This window comes from Rhipicephalus microplus, chromosome 4 (assembly GCF_043290135.1).
Source record: "Rhipicephalus microplus isolate Deutch F79 chromosome 4, USDA_Rmic, whole genome shotgun sequence".
NCBI lineage: Eukaryota > Metazoa > Arthropoda > Arachnida > Ixodida > Ixodidae > Rhipicephalus > Rhipicephalus microplus.
In genome coordinates this window covers 128,601,056-128,627,001 of record NC_134703.1, presented here as the reverse complement: position 1 = coordinate 128,627,001, position 25,946 = coordinate 128,601,056, and the positions used below count along the sequence as shown (strand labels likewise).

Here is a 25,946-nt window from a genome sequence, read left to right as displayed (position 1 = left end):
CTGTCTACTTGTTTCCTGTGTCCTGTCTTTATTTGCGCTCTACCTTTATTTTTAGTTATTTATAACGTTTGGCTCACGTGTTTTAGGAGCTTCGACTACCGAACGGCAGCGTTTTCTGATCACTCTGGAATAGTGTTACCGGGCTTTCATTGAACAAAAAAATTATGGTGAAAGAAAGTCGCACCTCCTCAATAGACCTTTTCACTGTTAGCAAACCCTTGATGACATCCGGTTTCGTCCACCGATGTGCTTCCTTAATAGCATCGATGGACAACAAGAGTTTTAGAAAATATCCCGCTCACTTCTTACACTTTTCTTCTCTTATGTGGCAATATATATTCAAATACTTTTCTTTTGAGCTACATAAAAATTGTAAGAAATTTCCTTGAACTTAACGAACGTTACTTTATGTTAAAAACTAATGAGAGACTTTTCTTTCCCTTGAAAACAAAACAAAAAAAAACTTGAGAACGTGCTCTTAGTTTCGGCATTAGGAGCTGGTAAATGAGATGACCAGAAGTATTTCGGGTACAATGCTTGTGTCAATAGTTTCTCGGCATATACTCCAAGGAGGGTTAAAAAAGTTCCTGGAGTGGAAGTTCCCGCAACGCTTGGCCAGCAGTAGTGAAGCCAGGTTTTGCGCTCTAAATATCTTAGAAACATGCTATTTTCTGGTAGTGCCCACTTTCAAGATCAAGTGGCTTTGATTTTCTGGTCTAAAATCTACGATAATTTTAAATTAAAGGAGTTGTTTCCGAGTAAATAATCCGCAGAGACTATTATCGGTGACTTCAACTCCAATAAAATTTGCCTTGAATTCAAGGTTTACTAAAAAAAAAACTAGTAGCACAAGGACGCATTTTGAGTACTATCTGTCCTTAAAAGATTGCCACGTTAAACTCGCTGGGCGTGCGAGGAAAACACTCCTTCCCAATCACCGAACGCAAACAGCTCATCATGCCCCTAGTAAGATGGCTGCCACAGTCACCATCTTGCGTTATGCACGGCTTCTCTCGTGAGCGAAAATTTGCACTCCAGCTCTTTTTTTTAACCTCCTTGGTCTACTCTAATTTCCTTTACAAAGGCGAGTGAGTAAACAAATAAAAAACGCGGGAAAGAACACACTTCGAGACAGAACTGCTCGAATGTGTTCATCGCTAACAAATATTTCAACAGAGCATATATTTGCACTATGTTTGGATATGCTAGCTTAAAGGACATAAACTAAATACGGAGAGCGTTTCCGGTTGATTATCATTCTGTCGGTGCGCGTAATTATCTCAAGGAATAGAGTGCAGGCACAGGGCCTCTCGGTGATAGGGTCTGACAGTGATGTACTGCTGTTCTGGCTCAATGATTGTGCTGGACACGGAATACTTCACCGTTTTGAAGGGCTGTTATTACTCTTGCATATCACTGTTTCCAACGTCAACGTAGGTGCATTCACGTTAAACGGTGTTGAAGCTGTCAAACACTGATATACACTGTGCAGATTTTCCCTCATCAATGTACGGTAGACATTCGATTACCTCTGTTTTACTTTCGTCCTACTCGGTCATTCCAGCGACGCATGCGGCCACATGTAGCCGTGCTTCGAAGCTGTCACACCGTGATAAAACAGCGACGGGGGGCGCTGCGAGCGCTCGATGGTGACGGAAGCACTCCACATCGCCTCCGTAGATTTTCTGCTATTTCTGCGGACATCCACCTTGGTACCCCTGAAACTTAGATTTATCGTCACCGCCAAGTTCTCCGCTTCGCCTAGACAACACCTTCGTCCAGGTGGGTCCAGTTTTGACAACTTGAGGGGCGTCCTTCACTCCCGGCTACAACGCCGCCTCGCTAAGGGCTCTCAGCCCGGCGATGGCGGCCGCTAACGTGGTTACGGGCTATGATCCTACCTCAAGCCAAATGCTGTCCATGGAGATTTCATCCTCCGTAAACACTATGCCATCAGAAGACGAATACCTCGACGACATGGTGAGACTGTGGCAACGCAAGCAAGCCAAATCAAAGTCTGCGTCTCAACAGCAACGAGACGCCACAGCGGGCCACCATTCCCCAGCCTTGCAAGGAACGCCGGCGCGCCATCCCTCCGGTGGTGTGCCTACCTCTGCTCCGTCTTCGCAGCAAGCGAAGCAACACAAGTGGCGTCCGCGTCAAACTCCTCGCCTCTCTCACGACGACTACATCGTAGTAGTGAAACCTCGCGTTCCCTGCGAGCTACGCACATTCGTCCCAGCCGATCGCGCGGGCAACGCCATCCGCAGCTACCTCGGCGACCGGACTACCACGCAAATTCAAGTGTGGCCGATCTGGGAACAAAACATCTTGGTCTGTAGCACCACCATTTTGCCTATGGCACAGCGACTCCTCGGGGACTTCCAGCTGCAAGTGGGGCTCAGCAGCTGCCCGTTCGGGGCCACGCCAAGGCACCAGGGGATACATGCAAGGGCGTCATCAACATAAACCCTGCTGAAAGCCCAAAGAAGATAAAGTCAGAACTGCATTGGCCTCGAGGTACTATCCTCGCGGTCCGCAAACTCGGAGATTCCGCGGCGGCGGTGGTGACTTTCGAGGGCACGAAGTTACCCCGCTTCGTCTTCTACCACTGCGTGGCGACGTATATCCGCGCCTACAAGAAAACGGTCCCTGTTTGCACCAAGTGCGGTACCATCGGTCATCGACCACCTCAGTGTCCTCACCCCGCTCCAACCCAGTGTGCCAAATGTGGAACCCCCGCACCTGCAGGTCTCAATGCCCACGACTGCCACCCCAAGTGCCTCCTCTGCCACGGCGCCCATGAGACTGGGACCAGTGGCTGCACGGCAAAATATCGAAAATATCGGAAACGCAAGCAGCCCTCAACATCTCCTCGAGGGACCACCTCATGTTCGTCACAGCCAGACAGCAGCACCAACCTGCATCATTCGGCTCCACCACTCCACGGCGACACTCAAGCATTCCCACCGCTCGAAGCACCAGCGGCGGTACCTCAGGTGAGCAGTTGGGCAGGGAATGCTGCTTCTAAGCCTCTCTCACCCCCTTCTGTCGATCCTCCTTCTCCCGAACTTGCGGCCCTTCGCCAGCAAGTTGCGGCACTTCAAAAGCAAAATTCTCTTTTAACTAAACAACTCGAACTCTTAAATAAGCAACTTCAACCCCAACAACAGTGTACTGCAAGGCCATCCGGTATTGCCTCCTCTGTCCAGGCGGCTACGCCAGCTACGTCCAAGCTTAGTCCTCGCGCTAAGTCCACTCCCATTAAACCGCCGGTTCAAGCAGCCATGTGTACTCCAGCACTCGGAACCGGTGCCACATCTACTCCAGAAGCTCTTGAGGCTCCTGGGGCACCTCAGGTTCTCTTGCCCGCTAACCAAACTCTCCCTAGCGAAGAGCGCGCCCCGCGCGTAGAGGAACGCCTCACGCACGTCGAAGCTTCGATTAATCACCTCCTCACCAGCTTCTCGGTCCAACGCATAGTAGTAGAGGTTACCCAGGCTATTCAAGCCTGGGCAATCACCCAGTTTCAACCCAAGGCATCGCGTTTCCGCTCCTGCTCGGTGAGCAGTGAGGGTACAGCTCCATGGCGTCGTCGTAAGGTGGCTACCATCACACCGCCGTTGGACAATCCGGCCTCCGTGTCCCTTCCTGCCTCTGAGGATTCCGAGCGGGACATGGAGGACCAAATATAAAACCTAAGACAGTCACGATGGCTACCAATCGTACGTCCCGTTCAAACATTGCGTCTAAATTCGAGATCATACAGTGGAACCCTGGAGGCTTCGGGAACAGGCGAAAGCGTTCACATCTTTCCCTTTTCCTCAGCTCACTTGGCTCTCAGCCGGCCGTCTTGGCGCTCCAAGAATCTGGCCCTGCTCCATCCCTTTCTGGATACTGCTCCTATGTAGGCGGCACCACCACATGCCTCCTCGTGCATAAAGCTTACACGGCGATACAGATTGACCTCGATCTGGATCTTCCTTACGACTACTGCATGATATCAGTGCTGTCTCAGCAGAGGGGCCAACCATCAATACATATCTTAAACGTGTACTGTCCCCCTCGCCTCCAGGTGGTCTTAATTTCCGGAGCCCTCCACTACGGCGTCTCTCATAATCATATAGTGGTTTTGGGACGTTAAACCCTACATATCAATCAATCATGTCCCCCTCGCCTTGCAAGGGCTTCGTTTGCGCATCTCTTCCATCGGGCGCTGCGTATAGCGGCCCGACAACCACTGGTGATTGTCGGGGACTTTATTGCCCCCAGCCCTCACTGGGGTTACCACTACGAGAAGGCCCGGGGCAGAGAGCTCAAGGAGCTCATTTCCTCGCTGAGCCTGACGCTTCTTACCGATCCGGCACAACCCACACGTTCCGGCAACTCGGTCACGCGAGACACATGCCCCGACTTCTCCCTCACCCGTCACATCCGCGATGCTACATGGGAAAATTTAGGCGAAACCCTAGGCAGCGATCACTTTTTACTTCGCATTTCGTTCACACCGCGGCAGAAAATGCGCCAACACTGGGGCCAAGCCCGTCTCACCGATTGGACTCAGTTCAGAATGCAACCATTCCCCTACGTCCTCTCCTCGACCGAATATGCAGCGTGGGCATCACACGCTCTTCATATAAAACAAGCGAACACTCGCACCCTTGCAACCTCTAATTTGACTCCTGCAATCGATCCACACCTCCTACATCTTTGGCACGCTCGCCGCGGGCTCATAAGGCGCTGGAAACGCAACAAACTTAATCGGAAACTTCGCGCTCGCATTGAGGCGCTCACTGCAGAGACGGCCGCATACTCCGCACAACTTTCCGATGCTAACTGGGCAGACACCTGTTCAAAGGCTGCAAACCAGATGAGCTCAAAGAGTGCGTGGCGACTCTTTAGAAGCCTTCTCGATCCCTCCACCACCAGGGGAGAAACGCAACGCCAGCTCCACCATGTTCTGCATGCCTTTCAGGGCACTACGGATGAACTCGCGCGAGAACTTTGTGACCGCTACATCTGCCGCACAATTGATCCCGCAGGCCCAGCATATACGTATTCCGGCGCCCCTAACACCGACCTCGACGCCCCATACACGCTTTCTGATTTACGATTTGCATTCACGAAAATGCGATGGGGCACGGCCCTTGGACGCGACGGAATCACAGTATCGCTCCTGGCAAATCTTCCCGACGAAGCACACCTCTCGCTACTCCACCTTATAAATTCGATATGGGACGGCTCTCCGCTTCCAACGGAATGGACCACATCGGTCATGACATTCATTCCCAAATCGGCAAAGTCCGTTAGTATTGAGGCACTGAGACCCATCTCACTTACGTCTTGCGCAGGCAAACTCATGGAAACCATGGTTTGCGAACGCCTTTACGCCTACTTGGAGGCCAGGAGGACCTTTGCGACACGATGTTTGGCTTTCGCCCGCATCTGTCGGCGCAGGACATCCTGCTCCAGCTTTAACACGATATCATAGAGCCGACTACTATGCGCCATAACGATAAAGCCGTGCTCGCTCTCGATCTCCGCGGGGCGTTCACCAACGTCAAACACAGCACTATACTCACTAACCTGTCTACCACAAACTGCGGGCAGAAGACTTTCAACTACATTCGCGCCTTTCTATCACATCGCACCGCCTTCATTCGCCTTAATTCTACCGAACACGGCCCGTACTTATTAGGAACGCGGGGTACACCTCAAGGGGCAGTCCTGTCTCCTCTGCTTTTTAACCTTGCGATGATGAACCTCCCCTCTCTTCTAAGCGAGGTCGAGGGAATACAACACGCACTATATGTGGACGATATCACAATCTCGACCAACACCGGTTCCTTAGCGCAAATCGAAAAACGCCTGCAAAAGGCTGCCCTTCTGGTGGACACTGCGCAGGTTCATGCGGCCTGGAGTGCTCTCCAGCTAAATCGGCTCTTCTTTCAGTCTCTCCGCTACCGCCGCCTCAAATTTTTCTTCCATCCGGGCCCGTGCCGACAGTGCAAAATATTCGGGTTCTTGGCCTTCACCTCACATCGTCCTTGGATCCTAAGGGCACAATAGCAGGCCTCAGACGCACCAGCGAACAGGTGAGCCGCATGATACGGCGAGTTTCTACCAAGCGCGGCGGCCTCCGCGGGTCTCAGTCCCTCCGATCGGCCCACGCGTTTGTGACCAGTCACGTCCTCTACGCCTTGCCTTACCTTCGCCTGCGTCGTCGACACGAGCACCAGCTGGACGTCCTTCTTCGTTCAGTATACAAACGCGCTCTGGACCTACCTATTGCAACTTCCAACAGCCGATTCGCGGCTCTGGGGGTACACAACACCTTTGCAGAGATGCGCGAAGCTCATCACGTTAACCAAATCAATCGACTGTCGCAGACGCCTTCAGGGCGCCGTCTTCTACACAGACTTGGCCTTAACCCGATATCTGACCAAGACCCTCTGCAGCCGGTACCAGAGCTCTGGCGTCAAAAGCTATGGGTGGAACCTCTACCCGTAATATGAACCCCGACCTCCATCTTGGCCGTAGACTAGCACGCGCAGCGGCCCTTCATACGCGACACTCCGATCGTCCTGGTGTTTTCTACGTGGACGTCTCGGGTCCCTCCCCCTCGGGTCACTTCACGGCTGCCGTGATTACAGAAGACAAGCACGTAGATGGCCTCTCCTTTCGAGCAGACACAGTAACGCACGCTGAAGAGGTTGCCATAGCTTTGGCCACCTCTCACCCTGCCTCACGCACCATCCTGACGGACTCGTGCTCGGCCTGTTCTCAGTACCTTCAGGGTTCCATTGCCCCGCTGGCGGTAAGCCTTCTACAGGCAGCCTCTTGGTGCTTTAACCCTCATCCCATTCGTATAGTCTGGACCCCAGGCCACTCGGGCCTGCCCGGCAACGAGGCGGCAAATGCCGCTGCCCGCGCTTCTCCTGTCCGGGCCGTTGCCCCTCCATGTCCCGAGACGGAATCTGGCAATACCAACCTGACGCGCTTTCGCGAAATTTTGCCTTATTAGCGGGCTTCGCGCCGCCTCTACCAGGACCCCGCACGCGGTTTGGAGAAAGCGGACGAACGACTGCTACGCCTCCTGCAGATGAACACCTTTATCAGTCCAGCGGTCGCCAGGTACTTTTTTGCCGGAAATCAATGGCACCTGCTCGACCTGTCATGTCCTCGCCGACACATATCACGTCGTAGCATCGTGCCCAGTTAATCCCTTCCCTTTCTCATCCCCTTTTCCTATCCCAACTAGAGAGGCTTGGGAAGAGCACCTGCTCGGCTGCTCTACCTTGGCTGCGCAACGCTCCTTGGTGGAGCGCGCACGGGCAGCTTCCAGCTCCACTGGCGTCCCGGAATAGGGTCTTGCCACTCTAGCACGCCGATGGGCCACGTCGGCACTCTCTAGTATACTTTTTCTGAAATAAATGTTTTTCACCACCACCACCACCCGCGACGCAGTTCGGTCTCTCAGTAGTCATAAACCAACGAACGCGTCTTCACTCTCTACGACGCTGACGTAAACGCTCGCGACATCACCGTCTCATCCGCCATTTCCACCTTCCGCTGCGCCGCCTATAGTCGCTGAAATGGTCGAATAGCGATTGCTTTGACGGAGAGATTATCAAGTTTTTAATCTTCTTTGTATCAAATGTAGTTCGGTTTCATGAAGCGCCCTGTCGTCAACGCACCTCTCACCTTGTCACTCCTGTCCCCTTTTGATACACAAAGGCCTAGCTTGCAGCCCGTTTGAAACGCCAACACCTGCTCGCCTGTGAACGCCAGCGTTGCTAAAGGGGTAACTCTTCTGTCCGAGCCAGTGAAGCGGCAGCTAAACGCCAGCATCGGTAGTTATACACAGATAATTAATTGTTAAAGTCATAACGGGGCCATGACCCCGTTATGCCTTTCTGTATACATATACACTGTATATGCCATCTTTGTCAAGCCCTAAAGTACGGACCTTGTCAAGCCGCATCGACGGCTTTTAGGAGCTTGCTCCTTATGCTCGATCCTTGTCCATCCATCCCGCCGTAGCAACCATGCTACGTCAGGGTCAGAATGGAACGCAATACGCGCGTCTCTATTTCCTCATGAGAGGACACGCTGGGCAAGCGACGCTTTTGACGAGGGTTCGTTGCCACGCCCATAGTTGGCACCGTTTCAAGACAGGGCGCGCTTGCGATTTCCGGTCGAATCTGTCGATTTTTGCGGAGTAGGGGAGGGGGAGCAACTGCAACGAGTTTTTGCTTTAATAGTAATGATAAAATTAGCTGGAGTATGTCGTCGTAAAAAAATGGCAGCATATCCACGGAGTGAATGATGGAAAGTGGGGCGAAGCATCCGTCCGTCTATTCGTTCTTGCTTCCGTCCGTCCATGCTTCCGTTGGTGTGACCGTCCGTGGGTCCATTCGCCCGTCCATGCGTGCGTCTGTTCATGCGTCCGCACGTCCATATGTGCGTCCGTCCCTGCATTCGTCCATGCATCCGCCCCTGTGTCCGTCCATGCGTCCATCCGTCGGTGCAGCCATCCGTGAGTCCGTTCATGCATCTGTCTGTGTTTCCGTTCGTCCATCTATCCAACACTCCAAGTACCACCATCTCGCATCTTTTCACATATTCCCGATATTGAAGCACCGCCATCAGCGGCCATTCCAGGGACTAAACGAGAGGTGGCACACGCACACTTTCTTACGGCTTGCGCTTCGTATCTACTTCCCACCTTTAACCACCTCTATTTCATGGTATATACTACTTCACTGTATTCATGGCACTGCGGCCCAACGCTCGCTAAACATTTGTAAACCCAAGAAGGTTACGCCCGGCGAGTATAACGTAGCAACCCTTTCTTGTCAGATTGTGCTCAATGTACATGCCAATGGCTGCTAATGGTCAATAAGAGGCAGGAGAATTCAGCTTTTAGTTAACGCGCACGATACGAATTTGTTATTGTTCAACAATGTGCAAGAGAAATCTTCCACCGGCACCACCTTGCAGGTCAAAACGTAAGACTGGTTACACACTACAACTACGACTACGACTACGAGGGACGAACGGGTGCCGCTACAAGGAGCTTCGCTCCTAAAACTTCGCTGGCATGCCCCTTATAGGGCATCTTTTTGTATAATGGTCGAGTACGAAGGATTGATGGTTTACCACGTTTAACCTCCGGAGCAAGCTCTTTCATCCCCATTCACTTCGTGGATATAGCGTCATTTTTTGCCTGTACCCATCAAGCTTCATTGAGCGTCTTTAGAGTTGAAAATAAATCCTGATTGATTAGTTCATTATTGATCTATGAAGTGCAATAAAACTTGACTGGTGGCCTACACTGTAAACAGAAATAAGCCGAGATGAGAGTAAATGACCTTGTCCTCTAGCGAACGCCCAGATGGGAGTTTTAAAAAACCGTCCGGAGGGAGTAAAAAATTTACTCCCCATCAGAAGGGGGTTTTTGCATGGTGCCAGGGGAGTTTTTATTCACATCCATTGGGGAATTTTTTCAGGTCAGTATGGGAGTAAATTTTTTGCATCGACAAAGAAAAAAATATTACGTCAGCAGCCATACCATGCGCAAGCGTAACGTTAATTACCTAACATTTAATGCGCACAACAATGATTACAGTACACAAACATTACCACAACGTTCACGTTATATCACAACACTCGCACTCACCACAGCTTGCCACACGCAGTACACACCTACCATATAGTCACCGGGTATATATATGCACCACATTTTTACCTCCCATGTAGCCCTGGTGAAAGCCTTTTTTCGCTATTAATTAGACAATAAGTACGCACGGCGTAAGTATGAACTTGCGGTGGTCTGATGTACGCACTTCAACACACATGCCTTTTATCCTAAACCTGCCTAATATTTATTATTTTTTTACTATAGCGAAAAGTTTCATCAGTTGACGCTCTGTCGTACGGGCTGAATTTGCATTAGCAGTACTGCTTGTGGACCCGTAAAATGCACGGAATCATACACAAAGTGCGCGCGGCCTTGAATGAACACAATAACGAGGCCCATTTAGCAGCTCCAGCGATGAACCGAGGTAGACCGCCGCTACCGCGTTCGACGACTAGGCCTCACTCACGAGTACGGCACGGTGATTCGATGAATGAGAGCTGGCGATCACAAAATGCTTGCTGATGTGCAGTTTACGTCTCGTTTTTCCTATGAACAGAAATAGGTGTCCGATATCCACGCAGTTTAAGCTACGGAGCGATAGACTTAAACGAATGAGACGGTTCGCAGTCGCTGTTCCCGTTGCTCGCATGCATTGCATGTATAGCTCGCAGAGCTCGCCACGGCGGCCGGTGCGCAGTGCGAGCTCGATACGATGCCGGCTTGATACCGACGCCATAGCGAGGCCTTCCTACCGCATAGATGTTGCAGCCGGTGAAATACCGGTGACACTCCGAGAAGCTACTATCGGCGGAGACGGGGCGAGCGCGTCGCCGGCGCAACTCTCAGACTGGTTGCCGGCCAGCCTGCCGTAGTCGAGCGAAGCCTACTTCGAACCGCTTCGAAGTTTTACGGTGCAATCGCGGACGATCGTACTCCGCCTCGTTCGGCGCTCGCCTTGTAGTTAGTCATTGACAGCTGCGGTCGCAAGGCGCAGAAGACTGTTACAGATCACAGCAGCCTTCATTTTTTGTGAAACACATTCTTTGCACCGCCGGTGGTCGGTGCTAGCTCGTAGCGCTTGCCGCGGTGGCTGGCGCGCAGTGCGAGTTCGATACGATGCCGGCTTGATACCGACGGCATAGCGAGGCCTTCTTACCACTTAGATGTTACAGCCGCGATGAAATACCGGTGACACTCCGAGAAGCCTCTATCGGTGGAGACGGGGCGAGCGCGTCGTCGGCGCAACTCTCAGACCGGTTGCCGGCCAGCCTGCCGTAGTCGAGCGAAGCCTACTTCAGACCACTTTGACGTTTCTGATGGTGAAACTCCAGGAGCAGCCGCTGACGATCGTAACAGCTTACTTTTGCTACCATTACTTTATTCTTCGAAGTTTTTTGTTTCTCGGCCCTTTGAAGCGCGGCATTCACGACGTTTCGTTGAGGAATCAGACCGATGTGCAGCGTGGTTTAACGGTGCGAAATATATTGAAATGTTCCCAGTAAATACCAACCAGTCGTTGCTATTCTTCGGTGCACTTATAATATCGTTGCCTGTTGACAGATGCTTACACGGTTAGCCACACAAAGCACATGTGTTTCACACCAACGTGCAAACATATGCCCGTACACACACATACACACACACAAACACACGCACACACAAACACACACACGTCACGCCCAAAGAGGGTTTTTAAAGCTCCTATAGGGAGTTTGTAACCACGTGACCTGAAGCTCCCTGGGGAGTTTAACAAGGTCATGTCTTTCATAAACTCTGTGATTAAGGAGGGGGCGTTTTACGATGACATGTGCCGAGTTCACTCCCTACCAGGGAGTAAATAATTGAGGCAGGGGAGTTTTGTGGGCGTATGTGCTGGAGAAACTCCCATCTCGGCTAAATTTTGCTTACAGTGTATAGTTGGTACTGCGCATATTTCCTTTTAGCGCATAAATAATTAGAAATAACTAACAAGAAAGCGAAGGAAGGTATCGGGGTTGTTATTTGTGGCAATTATGATACAAACGTGAATTATTCACAGCATATCCACGGAGTCCTTGATGATGAGTCGAGCAAAGCGTCTGTTTGTGCGTGCGTCCAGGCTTCCGTTTGTCCATCCATCGAGCTCTCTTTTCGGCTGCAAACACGAGCCGCCGTGGCCCTCCGCACTCGCCGCTCCGATTCATCAATTCCCCGCCGACGATTCGACACTTACGGCGACGATCCAGGAGAGAGGCCCTCGTTCCCCGCGCACCCAGGCACGGCCCGCGCAGCAGCCAATCGGAGAGTAGCGGTACAGCGCCATCTAAAATGTCCTTACTCGACTGCAGTTTGGATGATGATGATGATGATGATGATGATGATGATGATGATGATGAAGAAGATGATGATTTGCATCAGTTTCCTTATTAACGGGCGGGTGTAATTCTAGTTGTATTGACACCCCAGCACACAGATATGGAAAATAAAAAGAAGAAAAGATTGAAAGAGAGATAAAAAAGCTTACCAATGGACGTGCCCAGCAAGGCCCAGCAAGGGGTAACAAAGCCTCGCCGCGGTGGTCTAGTGGCTAAGGTACTCGGCTGCTGACCCGCAGGTCGCGGGATCGAATCCCGGCTGCGGCGGCTGCATTTCCGATGGAGGCGGAAATGTTGTGGGCCCGTGTGCTCAGATTTGGGTGCACGTTAAAGAACCCCAGGTGGTCTAAATTTCCGGAGCCCTCCACTACGGCGTCTCTCATTATCATATAGTGGTTTTGGGACGTTAAACCCCCCATATCATTCAATCATTAAGGGAGAAGAAAACCGAACAAACAGAAAAGAGTGGGGTACAGTAGAAGAAAGCACAAGCAGAAGGGCGCGCTCAGTTTGCGTTTGCTAACACAACCGCGCTTCGGCACTGCACTGCCACTATGCTGTCATTACACTGCGCCACCGTCTGTTCTCGATCGCTGTGCTACAACCACTGCCCTCCAAGATTCAAGGTGCCGCATCGACACTCTCGCTGCCTGTAGATCAGTCTCTCCATCTTCCCCCACAAAACCCAGCGCGGTGCGCAATGACTCCGTACGCGGGTGGCATATCTGTCCGCGCTCAAGCGCAATACTCGCAATAGGACTTCTGTCATGGAATCATGTATACTGTTCGGTAAATACTACTGCTTACGCCTGACGAGGGACAAGGTTAGAATAAGAGGAGCTTCGCTCCTGAAAAATAATATCCACGAAACGACAACTTTCCGCTACAGTTACCAAACATGCGACCTTTGAATAGCACGTCCCATGCTCTACAAACGGCTGATCTACATAGGTGGTCATCCCATCCGTCGGTGTATATATGTACATTTAAACCAACAGGAGTACCTGTCAGAGCCGCTGCAATAGCCATGACGGCGAGTGTGGAACGCTAGATCTTTTCTGACTGCCCTCATGGTTCTTCTGTTGCCGTAATGTTTGCCGTAATAATCGTTTGCCTTGTCCTGTGCTATATAAAACACTTTGCGAGGTAAATACTGAGTTAGTGCGATGTCTCATTCGCCCTTTCCGGGAGATTGTATCTGGCGCTTGAATAATTTTCCGAGCATTTGATATATGAATCAGCAAACAAAAAGGAGTGCCATGGCTACACGCCGGAGGAATGAATTTCAATTTCGTGTGTTAGATTAGGGAACCAAGGGCCTTACTGTCTAAAAAAAGACATTTTCTAATCTGGTTTTGGGGGCTTTCAACGTGATTATTTATTCTAACATCGTGAAAGAATAAGTCTTACAATGTTGGTAGTACAGGAGAATTGATATAAATGTAAAAGACTGCCCCGCCGCGGTGGTCTAGTGGCTAAGGTACTCGGCTGCTGACCCGCAGGGCGCGGGTTCGAATCCCGGCTGCGGCGGCTGCATTTCCGATGGAGGCGGAAATGTTGTAGGCCCGTGTACTCAGATTTGGGTGCACGTTAAAGAACCCCAGGTGGTCTAAATTTCCGGAGCCCTCCACTACGGCGTCTCTCATAATCATATAGTGGTTTTGGGACGTTAAACCCCACATATCAATCAATCAAATGTAGACGACTAAAGATTTCTCATTTCTAAGTGCGGACGTTACGCAAGTGCATTATTCAAAAAAATATAAAATATTATATACGTTTTAGCGATACTCGAAGCAGGGCATATGTGAGTAAGATTTAATTTACGAACCTCAATTTGCATCATATTGCTCAGATTCATCTCCTTTTGGATGGACGGGCGGTAGTCAGCAAAAGAAACATCCGCCTCATATACATTGGCTGGTGCGATGATGAAAACCTGCTGCTCAGAAATGCCATTCTCGATGAGACTGTCCTCCCCGCCGCTGTTTGTCATGCTGCCCATGTGCACGCACCTTACGCGCCATCATTCATCCCGTCTGGTCCTGTATACGTGTCCGCTGCACCGTTTATTCCGACAACGTGTATCACGGTGCCAGCATTTTCGCCGGTATTGCACGTACATCAGGCACGTGCCCGGCAAGTATTACGAGCATGACGCATTTTGTTTTTATCCTTTTGACAATTTCACGGGGTTGCATCGATGCCTTCCACAAGAATCTGGGAATGAAGGAATCAGGGAAGAGAGCTGTGGATGACGACGATTGGAGGATTGCGTTTTTTTTTTTTGGGGGGGGGGGGGGGGAGCGCGGTTGTCGACGGCCCGTAAAGTATGCCCAAAACAACTATATTTCATTTTTCAGCTTAACCTCGCGACGTGATTCGGACCAGTTACACCGGGATAACTCGTAAACATGTGAAAGACTTCCCGTGTAGAAAACGGGTGCTCACGCTTGAGGTTTTGATCGCCTTCTCCCTTTTCCCATTTTGTGTACAGATATAACGGTTGTTCTGCACGAGCTTATAACATGAGACGCTTCGGCTCGGCCCATTCACCCATCTTGCGAGAAACATGTCATTTGTATTCTGACCAGGACTTGCGTCGTGCCTCCCAAAACTTGCTCCACGACGCCACAGCATAATTCTTCCTGTGCGCCATCCGTCGTCGCCGGCAGCGGTCACATAGCGTCGTCACGCCGGGCGGTTGCGCCTAGTTCCATATATCGATCTGTCTGTTTTGCTAAGCGCTGATATATGGGTCCTTGGCAGGTTGATCTATGATTGATTGCGTTGGTTCGGGCAATAGCTGGTCGCCACGCGGCTCTTCGTCGCGTCTCCTCGCCAGCGTTGCGTGCAGCTGTCGACGGCGAGAGTGGCTCCGAACCCCACCTTCCCTTTTCTCCGTCCTTTTTTCCCCTCTTTCTGGTCTCGTCCATGCAAGGCTGGTAGCAGGAATCAAGATGGATTGGGGATGCGCGCCTCGCCGCCGCTCGGTGGTCTCCCAATCCTGAAAGCGTTGCCACCGTAAAAAAAGAGTGGGTTTCAGGCGAAAGCAAAATAGTAAAAAAAATGCGCAACCATGCTCTTTTTTTTTCTAGAAGGCCAGAGATGCGACGTTGTCTCTCTTTCTCTCTCTCCCCCCTTCTTTTTCGTGAAGTTTTTTACCGTCAACTCATATCTCAGTAGGTGGACAAGTCCACCCGTGCGGGGGCGTCCTGTATAATTCAAACGAGAAAGGCTGAAGACCGCCTCTTCGACGAGTTTTAAAACTAAAGTTGTCATCCTTCTTCCCTTGTAAGTTTTGCTTCCCCGAGACGTTCCACGCGTCATTTGTATCGCCTTTCTTTGCATCCTCGCTGGCCCGTCTTAGCCTTTCACGTCATCTCCTTCCTAAGAGCAATGGGCGGAGCCGTCAGGGAACTAAGGGTTTCTGATGAATCTCGAGGCACCGCTCTCTTGACGCGTGCGCGCCTTCAGTCGAGGGACTTGGTGGCCGAACCGGGAAAGACAGCATAAAGCAGTGGCAACGCTGCGAGAAAACACGATGTCAAACAGAAAGAAGAGAGCATGCATGCAGCGAGATAGAAGAGCTCGCAAGTGCTTCGGCTGTGTGTGCACGTGCTGACGTCAACACTTCGCCGCGGTCTGAGAAGAACGACCGGGGGCAAGCTTGTGAAAATGAGGTCAGCAACGGATTCTCTCCCGCGCATTCTGCCGGAGAGTTGTCCTTAGCGCAAATACTTACATCAAAGTGGCATAGAAGTTTTTTTTTTTTTTTGCTCACGCGGCAAGATCTCGCGCGTGGTCTCATGGTTCGTTTTTTTTATGATGTATTGCCCCCACCGCCTTTTTTTTTTTTTTTGCTCCAGCATTTCGATCCTTTTGTCGTGTCTTTCTCGTCTCGCAGCGCTCTGCTCTTTTCGCGGCGACTGCTTATTATACAGCGCCGAGGCACGCATACATAAGCAGATGAGAGGTTGATCTAAAATGAATGTGCGCCAGCGACAACACAGAGGTTACTTCTATGCACGTTTTTGTTTTCTCGATTTTCACTCTGCTGGTCTTTTTTTTCTTTTGTTGGGTAAATCTTTCAGACTCCTTGCGTCATTCTATGTTCATGGCGACCAAGTGCATTCAGATACCGCGCTTTTAGAAATAGTTATTCGAGGCCGAAGAACTTTTATCCGCTGAAAACACTTTGAACTTGCTTGTGAATCCATAGCGATTTTTCAGTGGAAGACATGGTTTCTTATCACTCCTCCTCGGTTCTTTCTTAAGTCTGCGCATGTTTCCGTTTTCCTTATTTTTCCATCTTTGTGCAACTCCATGCTGAGGGGAGATATCAAAGTACTGAGTTGACGTAATGAACGCGAGACGTGCCGTGCAATGAAGCGCCTAATGCATCGCACTCGGAAATTCAGAGGCGTTGTGTGGCAAGTTGGTTCTGTACAACTGCAACGTTTTAGGGGTAAGTACTTAAGAAGTGTAAATACGTTGCTATTCCGAATGATGACAAGCGTGTGTATTGTTACATAGAGAAAGTTAATTTTTAGCATTAGCAACAAGTGTGAAATCACTCTTTCGGGCTCTCTGTGCTTGCGGATAAAAGGCATGCTTCACCCTTACTCCACAAAATTAGAATAACGCGAAAGTGAATTCTATGTTTTCCTAGTAGTAGATTCTTATTTTTTTTTGCATATTGTACATTGATGTATGAGAGATTACACAATACGTCTTAGTGTTTGGTGGCTTTAGTACAGTTTGACGTGAGTGAGTTTGAATTCAATCTCGTTGACGCCTATCTTAGTGTTTGGTGGCTTTAGTACAGTTTGACGTGAATTCAATGTCGACGACGCCTATGGCACTTCTCCGTGTCGACTGTTTACGCCTATGTTCACGACTTAATCCTTGTGGCAGCTGAAGTAGTTAAAACTCACCTTCACACATCATATGATGAATGCGGTCCATAGCGTCAACAATCATGTAATACACACTAATACTCATTATGCACACCACTGGGACAGAGTAACAAGGTGTGAGTGGCATAAGGCGTGCTCGTAAAGCCTCGTACTTGTGAGTCAGTACGCAGTGAGTACACTGAGTTCCCGGCACCTATCATTGCGGACCGATGGGTCATGGGTTTGGCTGCCAGGTCATCCACATGAAAGAAGCGCTTATTTAACCCTTTGTGCTATTGTCGTGTGCATTTTACCAACGTCACTTCCGTGACGGAAACGTCAGTTAAGTCATGATGGAGCTGTGAATGAAACAATGTCTTGATAAAAACCTGTCTTTGCATGCACGATTATATGTATCCATGGATGTGCTATCTTTCAGGCGTATAGGTTTGCTTCGGCATTTGAGTTGGCCTTTGCTCTTGCCCAGGTGTATGTGCAATAAAAATTCCACAATTTGTTTTGTTTCAATCTAACGGTTCTCTGATTCAATCAATTGCGTGTGGCTGCAATGACGTAAATGCACAAACATATGTGATTGATTTCATATCTGGGGTTTAACGTCCCAAAACCACCATTTCATTATGAGAGACGCCGTAGTGGAGGGCTCCGGAAATTTTGATCACCTGGGGTTTTTTGACGTGCACAAACATATGTGTCCGATACTTTTTGTCTCAGCCGCAGAACTTTAAAAGACGTAAATATTTTTAACATGATTGCAGGCTTCATGCATTTTACGCAAGATCATGTTTTTGCTGATTATCATACTGACGTATGCACTGTTGATTTTCGGATCAACTCGAGGTATTTGAGAAGCATTCTGTGACCGCCTTTCACCTCGTACGATAACAATATAAATGAGAACGCTTGAATTGTTATCTATGACAAGTGTGCTTAACATGTATACAACCCATGTAAGCAACATTCACTACGTAAAGAAGAAGAAATAGCAAAGAAAGAAAGACTTGGAGGTTAACCAGCTCAGGACAACCGGTTTGGTACCTTTAACGTGGGAATAAAATCGGGGAGATTGAAAGATGAAGAGAAAAAGAGGAAGATCACATGACACAGTCGGTCCATTTCCGTCACTCTTGCGTGGTACGCGGCATCACTGTCACAGCCTGTCCATGTCCGCCTCTTTTAAAAGCGTCATTACTTCCTTCATCGCCTTTAGCTCTGATGCCATCGGTCGGCGACATGCGAAAATTGTTTCAACAGCTATTGGTCTATTGTCAAGGTGCGCTAGAGCGGAAGCCAGTCACTATTTCTGAACGTTATATGGCGGACAGTCGCACAGAATGTGCTGCAGCTTCTCCTCTAAATGACTGGACCTCACAGGGAGCGTTGTCGTCAATGCGAAGGGAATATTATCTCATAAATGCCACACTTAAGCACAAACGATAAAGCAGAGTGGCCTCTTTTCAGCATAGCCCGTTTGGCATACAGAGATGAATCAAAGACGGCATGTGGTGTCGACGACAGGTTGGGTTGGTCTGGCTGTTTAGCGTGCACCGTAGAGAAAGCGTGATCTGTGCAAGAACTCGAAGTCTTCTGGCAGCATCGGACCATAAAAGTTGTGTGGTCTCTCTCACTGTCTCTGTGTGCCTTGCCTTCAAAAGTTGCACAAGCTGCATTATTGGCGGGCTCGATGTCTACGACGCCGAAATGACATGGCAGTCACTTAAATTACGTGAACGAGTCTTCTTATGATGGAGTGCTGCTGCCAAGTTTGCGACAGCAGTCCGGTCCCATAACTACGAAAACTTCCACGAAAGTTGACAACATCAATGAGCCTAAGTTAAGTCATTACCTCAAAGTTCCACAGACATCTGCATAAATATACGTGGAATGAATATGTGTAGTCAAGCTTTTTGTGTTAATCTTAATAAAATCGAAAAGTAAGTTACCTGATTGTACGACACGACAAGCTAGGATATTATAACATATAGGGTCCGTTGTATGTCGTTCTTGAAAACTGCATGGTGCAATAAATTATTAAGTGCCTATTTCGTTATGAACAGCTTGTTCTGCCTGCATGTTAAGCCTGGTAAACCAGAACAGCTAGCGAAACTTGCATAATACAAAATAAAGTGCACGCATCTTTAAAAATAATGCCTTGTGTAAAGGGCAGCTTGCAGAGATTATGCCTGCATACCTCGCGTTAATTAGATAACTCTTTCTGCGTGTAATTTATCTCTTTTGGAAAAAACGCCTTAGTTAGAAAGAACCAAGCTGGTGCGTATAAAATCCACCGCTTGCGTAGTCGCAAAGTTGAAAGTTACAGCGATCATTGCATTTCAAGATATTGGATTTCCTGTGTTTGATTACTGAGCGCAATCAATGTTATCCTTTAAGAGAGTAGCTTTCATTTTTTGCGGCACACCCTGTGTCAATCGACATGCTGAGCTGACAAAAATAGTGTCCCTCCCACTGTGTAAGAGGTTTATTTCCTCCAAAGTATCAGCAGTGTTTTTGTCATACCTTGTTGTGCTTTGTTTTCTTTTGTTCGTTCTCTACCAAAACATAACATGAAACCTTAAACGTTGGGTACGTTGCAGTTCAGTTAACGTTTCTGTACAATCGCTTCGAAGAATTGTCTCACTTCCATATATATGCGCTATATATGACAGAAGATGAAGCTGGAATATTCCTTAAATGCAGTGTTAGTCACGAAAATTGAAGTGTGATTAAGTTTGCTGCAACTGATGGCCACTTATTCATTACTTTTACACAGTGTGTAGGTAAGAACGAACAACGTAAATACTGTTTTGTGACATTTACACTTCTACAGCAGCATTAATTTCATGTTAATGTTTTATTGGCTTTATACTGAGCTGCACAATGCAATTTGTGATAACACAGCTACTCCATCTTCCGTGTAACGAATGCTCTGTCCAATATTGCCGAGTGAAGAGCAATGAGAATGGTTCCACGCTTCATGCGTATACACAACGTTCGTGTGTACCTTGGTGCTGGATTGGTAACGGAAATTGGTGGGATCACTGACCTGCGGGAAATACCAAACAAAAAAAGTCTCGAATAGACCACGCCCCCCTGCTTTCCTGGGCTGTCTCACTCTGCGAGCAGAGCTCCCCCACGCGGCTTCGCTGGGCATCCTGTCCTATTCCGTTGTTTCGCGTCTCAAGGGAAGAATGACTCCGACCATCCGTCTTCTCTGGCGACGAGACAAAGGCACTTTTTTTGTGTTCCCCTCCTCCATTAGAGAATGACTCACTTCACTTGACGAGAAAAAGTTTTTTCTTTGTTCTTGTATGTTAGATTCCCTTCACAACTTTCGTTGGCCCACCGGGCGCTCTTTGGATGTCCGTTCAAGTCGGAGTAAACTGCAACGCCGACAAACGCAATCCTGTTATAGGACGATGGGAATTGTTTCAGCGATCCCTCGGGAGCTGCAGTGTATATAGCTGCGTCGGCGGCGTCCCTTGCTCCTCCGCCACCACTCGTTTGGATAACTTGTGAAATCGTATCCGGGTAATCGCGTGGTATCTCATCTTGTCCGTCTATGTTCTTATCCCTGAAAACGGCCCGGTCAAGAGCGTGTCATTGTTAATCGTATAAAGAACGAACAAGACATGACTTCGTGGGTACAAGCGTGACTGTGTGCCATATATCAGACGCCGGCTGCACTTCAATTTAGTGAACAGGATGAAAGCACACATGCGTATGGTGATACATACGATCTGCTGTGAGCGTTTGCCTTCACCATCGTTTCATGATATCTTTATTGAATGAAAGCTGAGGACTAGTTTATGGGGCGTGAGCTTTCCTCCGATTTTTTGTCTACATGCATCGGTGTGTTTTATGGCATAATGAAAAATCTGATCAGGGTGGGCTGGTGAATAGAGGAAAGGGTGGCTAGGCGTGAATATCACGTTTGCTACCTGCGCAGCATAAGGAAACGGAAAATGCTGTGGAGTAAAATTAAACAATGCCATTAAGTCAGGCTATACATTCTGCGAAGAAAAAACAAGTGTATTTTGACTTCCCGTTTGATGAGTAGTGGCAATACCATGAAACCCGTGCTTCCCTTTCACCCGACAAAATATTTCTGCGTATTCCCATGCGTGAGAGTCACATGTCTGGTACTCTACTTAGGTAAGCCCATTGACTCTGTTTAGGAGTGTCGCGTAATGACTCTCCTATGGAAATGCACGCGCCCCACAATCTCTGAAAAGCGAGTGCTACACATGTGACCCTTACACCTGTGTAAAAGGAGAGTCTAAGTTTTCAGTGTGTACATTTCTGCTGAAAAAATTCAAAGTATTCAAAGGTTTATAAGGACAGCGATACCTTTAAGCCTACGAAATGCTCCCGATAACTTGCGTTCTCATATAATAAAGATCTGGTGTCTGTCAGTTTCAAGCTCATCTATGCCATTGATCTCAAACACGTGGTCAGCGTACACCTCGCCAGCGGCCCGATGCGTATACGTGGCCTTCGTCCCACATTTTTCTCTATACAGTTTCCTTCATGCGCCACACAGACGTCATTGGACTCAATCGTATATTTTTTTCTTAAGGCACCTCATGTGGACGCCATGCTGTAAAGCAAAACTGTGGAACAGAAATATTTCGGTATCCCAGGCTGGGCCTCCCCGTCCCAACGTGGGAGCGGCCCGCGATTCTACCCCTATAAAACGGGGGTGGAATCCTTCAGGACCCCAATAAACGTTTTTCATCTATCATCTGTCCAGATTGTTGTCATACTGAAGATCCATATCAATATCATTCTCGAAACCTTGCCTCAAATTCTATTCAGAATTGAACCTTGTGATACGGACAGAAAATGCTTGCTTCGAAATGGCATCGTGAGGTGGCATTTTCTTCCTAAAGTTTCGTTTTACCCCCCTCCCACCACATCGACTGTATTCCCTGTCGCGGCTCTCGCGGGATTAAATTTCGTGATTGCGGCCCGCAAGCCGAGGTAAGATTAATACCCCTGCTCTACGGGATGCTTTCTCGACCAGGCTGACGTTTTGCTAAAGCGTACAATTCAAAACAATAGAAGACAGGAAAGCTAATATGCACCGCAGTTTATCTGGGGAAATGAACACAATTTACACATTCGGAATAACGAATAATTTAATAACAACGTACTTGTTTGTACAATGCAAGAACGTACAACGTCGATTTTCATGTGCTTCTTACACACATTTAGAAAGAGGTATGCGGAGCGGCGTGTTGTTACGTGGCGAAACTTATGCGGGTGCTGCAGGAAGCGGAGGATCGGACTTGGGTTGGGGCTGACGCCTGAGTACTGCAACAAAGCGTGTCTTCACTGGACTATGGCTCTTCCTTCGCGCTGCCACCGAGCACTCAAGTCATCGAGGGGCACCCATTCCAAACCTAAACACCTCGCCTCCTTAGCTAGTGTACAAGCTAGCTAAGGTTAGAAAATCAACTCACTTTGCTTAAGGGAGCATGGTATGTTTTATATTATTAACTATTCATCAGATTTAACCACCGTATATAACCACATGCTGCTAACACTGGCTTGTACCGGCTGGTACTGGCTTATGTTAGCTTAACGATGACTTCTGTCTACTACTATACTGGCTATTTCAAGTTATGACAACGCAATTTTCATTCAGTATTTGTCCAAAGACTGATCTGACCGCTGTCGCTCAATTATTTACATATTTGTTCTGAGCTATCGAGACCTGGCACGCAAGGTTGATCGGCGTTTCGTTATACTCCACCAAGCACTTTTGGACGAGCGCGGTTCAGTATGCAAAGCACCGTATACACCTCGACTTCCGACGGGACGAGAGTGGCTCGGACGCTTATGCACGAATCCGGAATGACCGATGTGCGGCGCCTGCGGATTATACGCCCCGCTCGCACTCGCATTCCTCCACGGGCAAGGACGTTCTGCGTTTCATAATTACGGTCCCCGCGCACGCCGGGCTATCCCTTTCCGGGCCACTTATAGGAAACGTGCGTCCCGCGGTTGCTTCCACGCACAACCAGGCTCTCCGGACGGAGAGAGCACTCTCGCTCGCTTCGAGACTACCGCGTCGAGCCACTCCCCACGTCGCAGCGGAACGTGGTACATTATTCATGACTCCGCGAGCGCTTCTGCTCTTGCCTCCGGCTGCTGCTGCCCACACACCCTCGCCCTTGCGGCAGCCCCGCCGCGTACACCTACTGGCTGTGCCCAACCTGCGAAGCCCTGCTGGACTGGCGGTGCGGACCTGCGTCACCTCTGCGAGCATACGAGTCTCGCCTCGTCCTCTCCGTCTCCTCGCTTTTCTTTTTGTGTATCCCACGTGTCTTCCACGTCTAATTCCATTTCCCGGCTCATCTCAGCGGCCTATCCATCCGACATTGTTCTTGAATTTATTTATCTGTTTCCGATCTCTTTTCGTCTCCCCACCCCACCACTCCTCCTTGTGCGTGGAAGACGTGCAACAACGAGTGTGATCCCTCCCCTGCGCGAGACTTGGCGGGTCTGCCCGAGTCTTCGAGTTCGATTACAGGATTGCCGCTGGCCGGTGGAGTCACGTTTCGTTAGGGTGAAGCTGATTCCGAGTCGAATTATATAGACAACGCAACGCACGCTCCCAGCAAGAGAAGCACGCGTATGTGGAAACGGTTGGAGCTGGGCGCCTCGCAGAGTGCGGGAAAGGAGATCGCTGGACCCCGTCTCTGACATGGCGCGTGTACTCTCGTACGTTATAGAACGAACAAAGAAAAAGGGAAAGATGGTGCCAGCAACACTGTACGTTATAAATGAGAAATGCGCTCAGTGCGCGCACATGCGCTGCGAATCTCGCTGTTTCTTGGCTGTTCTTTTTTTATCTTGCTGCGTATTTCTCGGTGTTTCCCGCTGCCTGTTGGCCTTTCCTTCTTTCTTTTCTTTGTTTCACTTCTTTTACGCTTCTCCGTTTCTTTCTCCCTCTTCTGAGCTGGTTTATTTCCGAGGAAGCGCGCCTACGAGGTCTTCGGATTCGCTGTCACTGAAATGGAGATGGATTTCTTCGGCTGAGGTCACGTCCTGGCGTTTTCGGACCGAAACGAACGGCAACGCACCGTTTTTTTTATATTATTTACGGCAACCCGAAGTTTCATTTAGGGTTACTTCGCCGCGTTTTTTTCCTTATTTCTATCTGATCCTCGGAGCTATCGATCGAGCCTTGTTTGTGTACCTCAGACACTTTCATCTTTCTCTGTCTTGTCCGATATTTCCTGCTGCGTTTTATTTTTCATTATAGTCTTTTGAACACTTCTTTCGTTCAAAGTTTATCTTCAATCTAGCGCCTTGTGCGTATCGCACGCCCATGAAAGTTTCAGATAACTTGAACTTTCATGAATCACGATAACCAGAGCTAACTCCGTGGGTTTTGAAGACGCGACGGAGGAGATTGTCACGCACCGCTGCTATACGTGAAAAACTACAAACTTTGAGAATAATAGCTTTCCATTTTTGTCTCTTCGAGTTAGCCTTATTCACTGAATTATGGAGATTTATATAGGAAGTGACTGCACACTCGTGCTGTGTACTTCACAAATTTTACTTCATTTCGTATTTTGCCCCTCGCTGGATGTCCAACAATGCTCGACCTGGTTTCTCTCCGCGTATTCATTTTATCACTCCTATCTCTTCATCTATTCTATACAATCTATTCTGAAGAACACTGAATGGATTGTTCATATCGTACGCCTGGTGTATTTGCCAGCCTGTGCTATGTATAGACTCTCTTTTCCTCGTATCTCTCAAAATTTCATTCCTGCCGTCTGTGTAGCAGAGCAATGTGTTATCAGCACAGCAGGACATGTAGCCATATGTCTCTTCATCACAGTAGAAAAAGAAAGAAAGAAAGAAAGAGAAAGAAAGAAAGGAAGAAGGAAAGAAAGAAAAGAAAAAAAGAAAGAAAAAAGAAAGAAATAAAGAAAGGAAGAAAGAAAGAAAAGAAGAAAGGAAGAAAGAAAGAAAGAAAGAAAGAAAGAAAGAGAAAGAAAGAAAGAAAGAAAGAAAGAAAGAAAGAAAGAAAGAAAGAAAGAAAGAAAGAAAGAAAGAAAGAAAGAAAGAAAGAAAGAAAGAAAGAAAGAAAGAAAGAAAGAAAGAAAGAAAGAAAGAAAGAAAGAAAGAACAAACAACATTCATCTCGACGTATGCACACTCTTTCCAAAATGCCTTGGCATGATTGCACGAGAATGAATTCGTCGACCGTATACGCTCGCTACAAGGTTTAGACGCATGGTTTCAATATGCGGCTGAGCGAATGACGCGCTATATACGTGGTGTGTAATTTGGACGCGCTTCTCTTTCCGGAGCAGAAACATTTGCCGTGTGGAGAAAGCGAAACAACTTTTATATAATAGGGCCGCTTGGTTTACTGCGTGTGGAGCACCACTTCCTGGACCCCTCTGGCTATAGTTGCAGTCCGTCGGGCTCCCTTGTCAAGAGTCGTTAATTGACTTTCCAAGTCTGGTTTGCGGGCTCGAATATCCCACGACCAGTTTACGAATATGTTTTTAATTAGCGGCGAGACGGCACCTGCCAGATCCTGGCATCATTGGTATAGCTTACGGAGGAGCGTCGACTATGCCTAATACACTTTGAAACTCGTGTTGGACATTTTTGAGTGCGGTAGGCTGAGCCTTTTAGTCTGTAGAGCATGTACTTCGGAAACAGTACGTGTAATGAGTGAATGTTCGTTGCGCGAATCCGTATATCTTGTTGCGTGTAAATAACAGCAATGACAAAGTGTGTACATTACTTCGTTGTACTGGGGTCATGATCATTTGCATCCATCCCTGTCTCTTTCACAGTCCCTTTATAATATTATCCTCAGTTTTACTTCCCAAAACCGATGTTTGATTATATGCGAGAAGCCGTATAGCAGACGTAATTAGAAATTTTCATCATCTGGTGTTCTTTAGTGCACACTGACATCACACAGTATACACGGGCTTCAAGCGTTTTCAGCTCCCTCGAAATTAGACCACCGTGGCCATAATCGAACCCGTG

General features: G+C 48.6%; 1 long non-coding RNA gene across 4 annotated transcripts in view; it reads left to right on the top strand.

Annotated features, from left to right (window-relative positions):
• The window catches only part of LOC142814606 (uncharacterized), a 402,191-nt gene that overhangs the window by 92,095 nt on the left and 284,150 nt on the right, over positions 1 to 25,946 (top strand). The window lies entirely within an intron of this gene.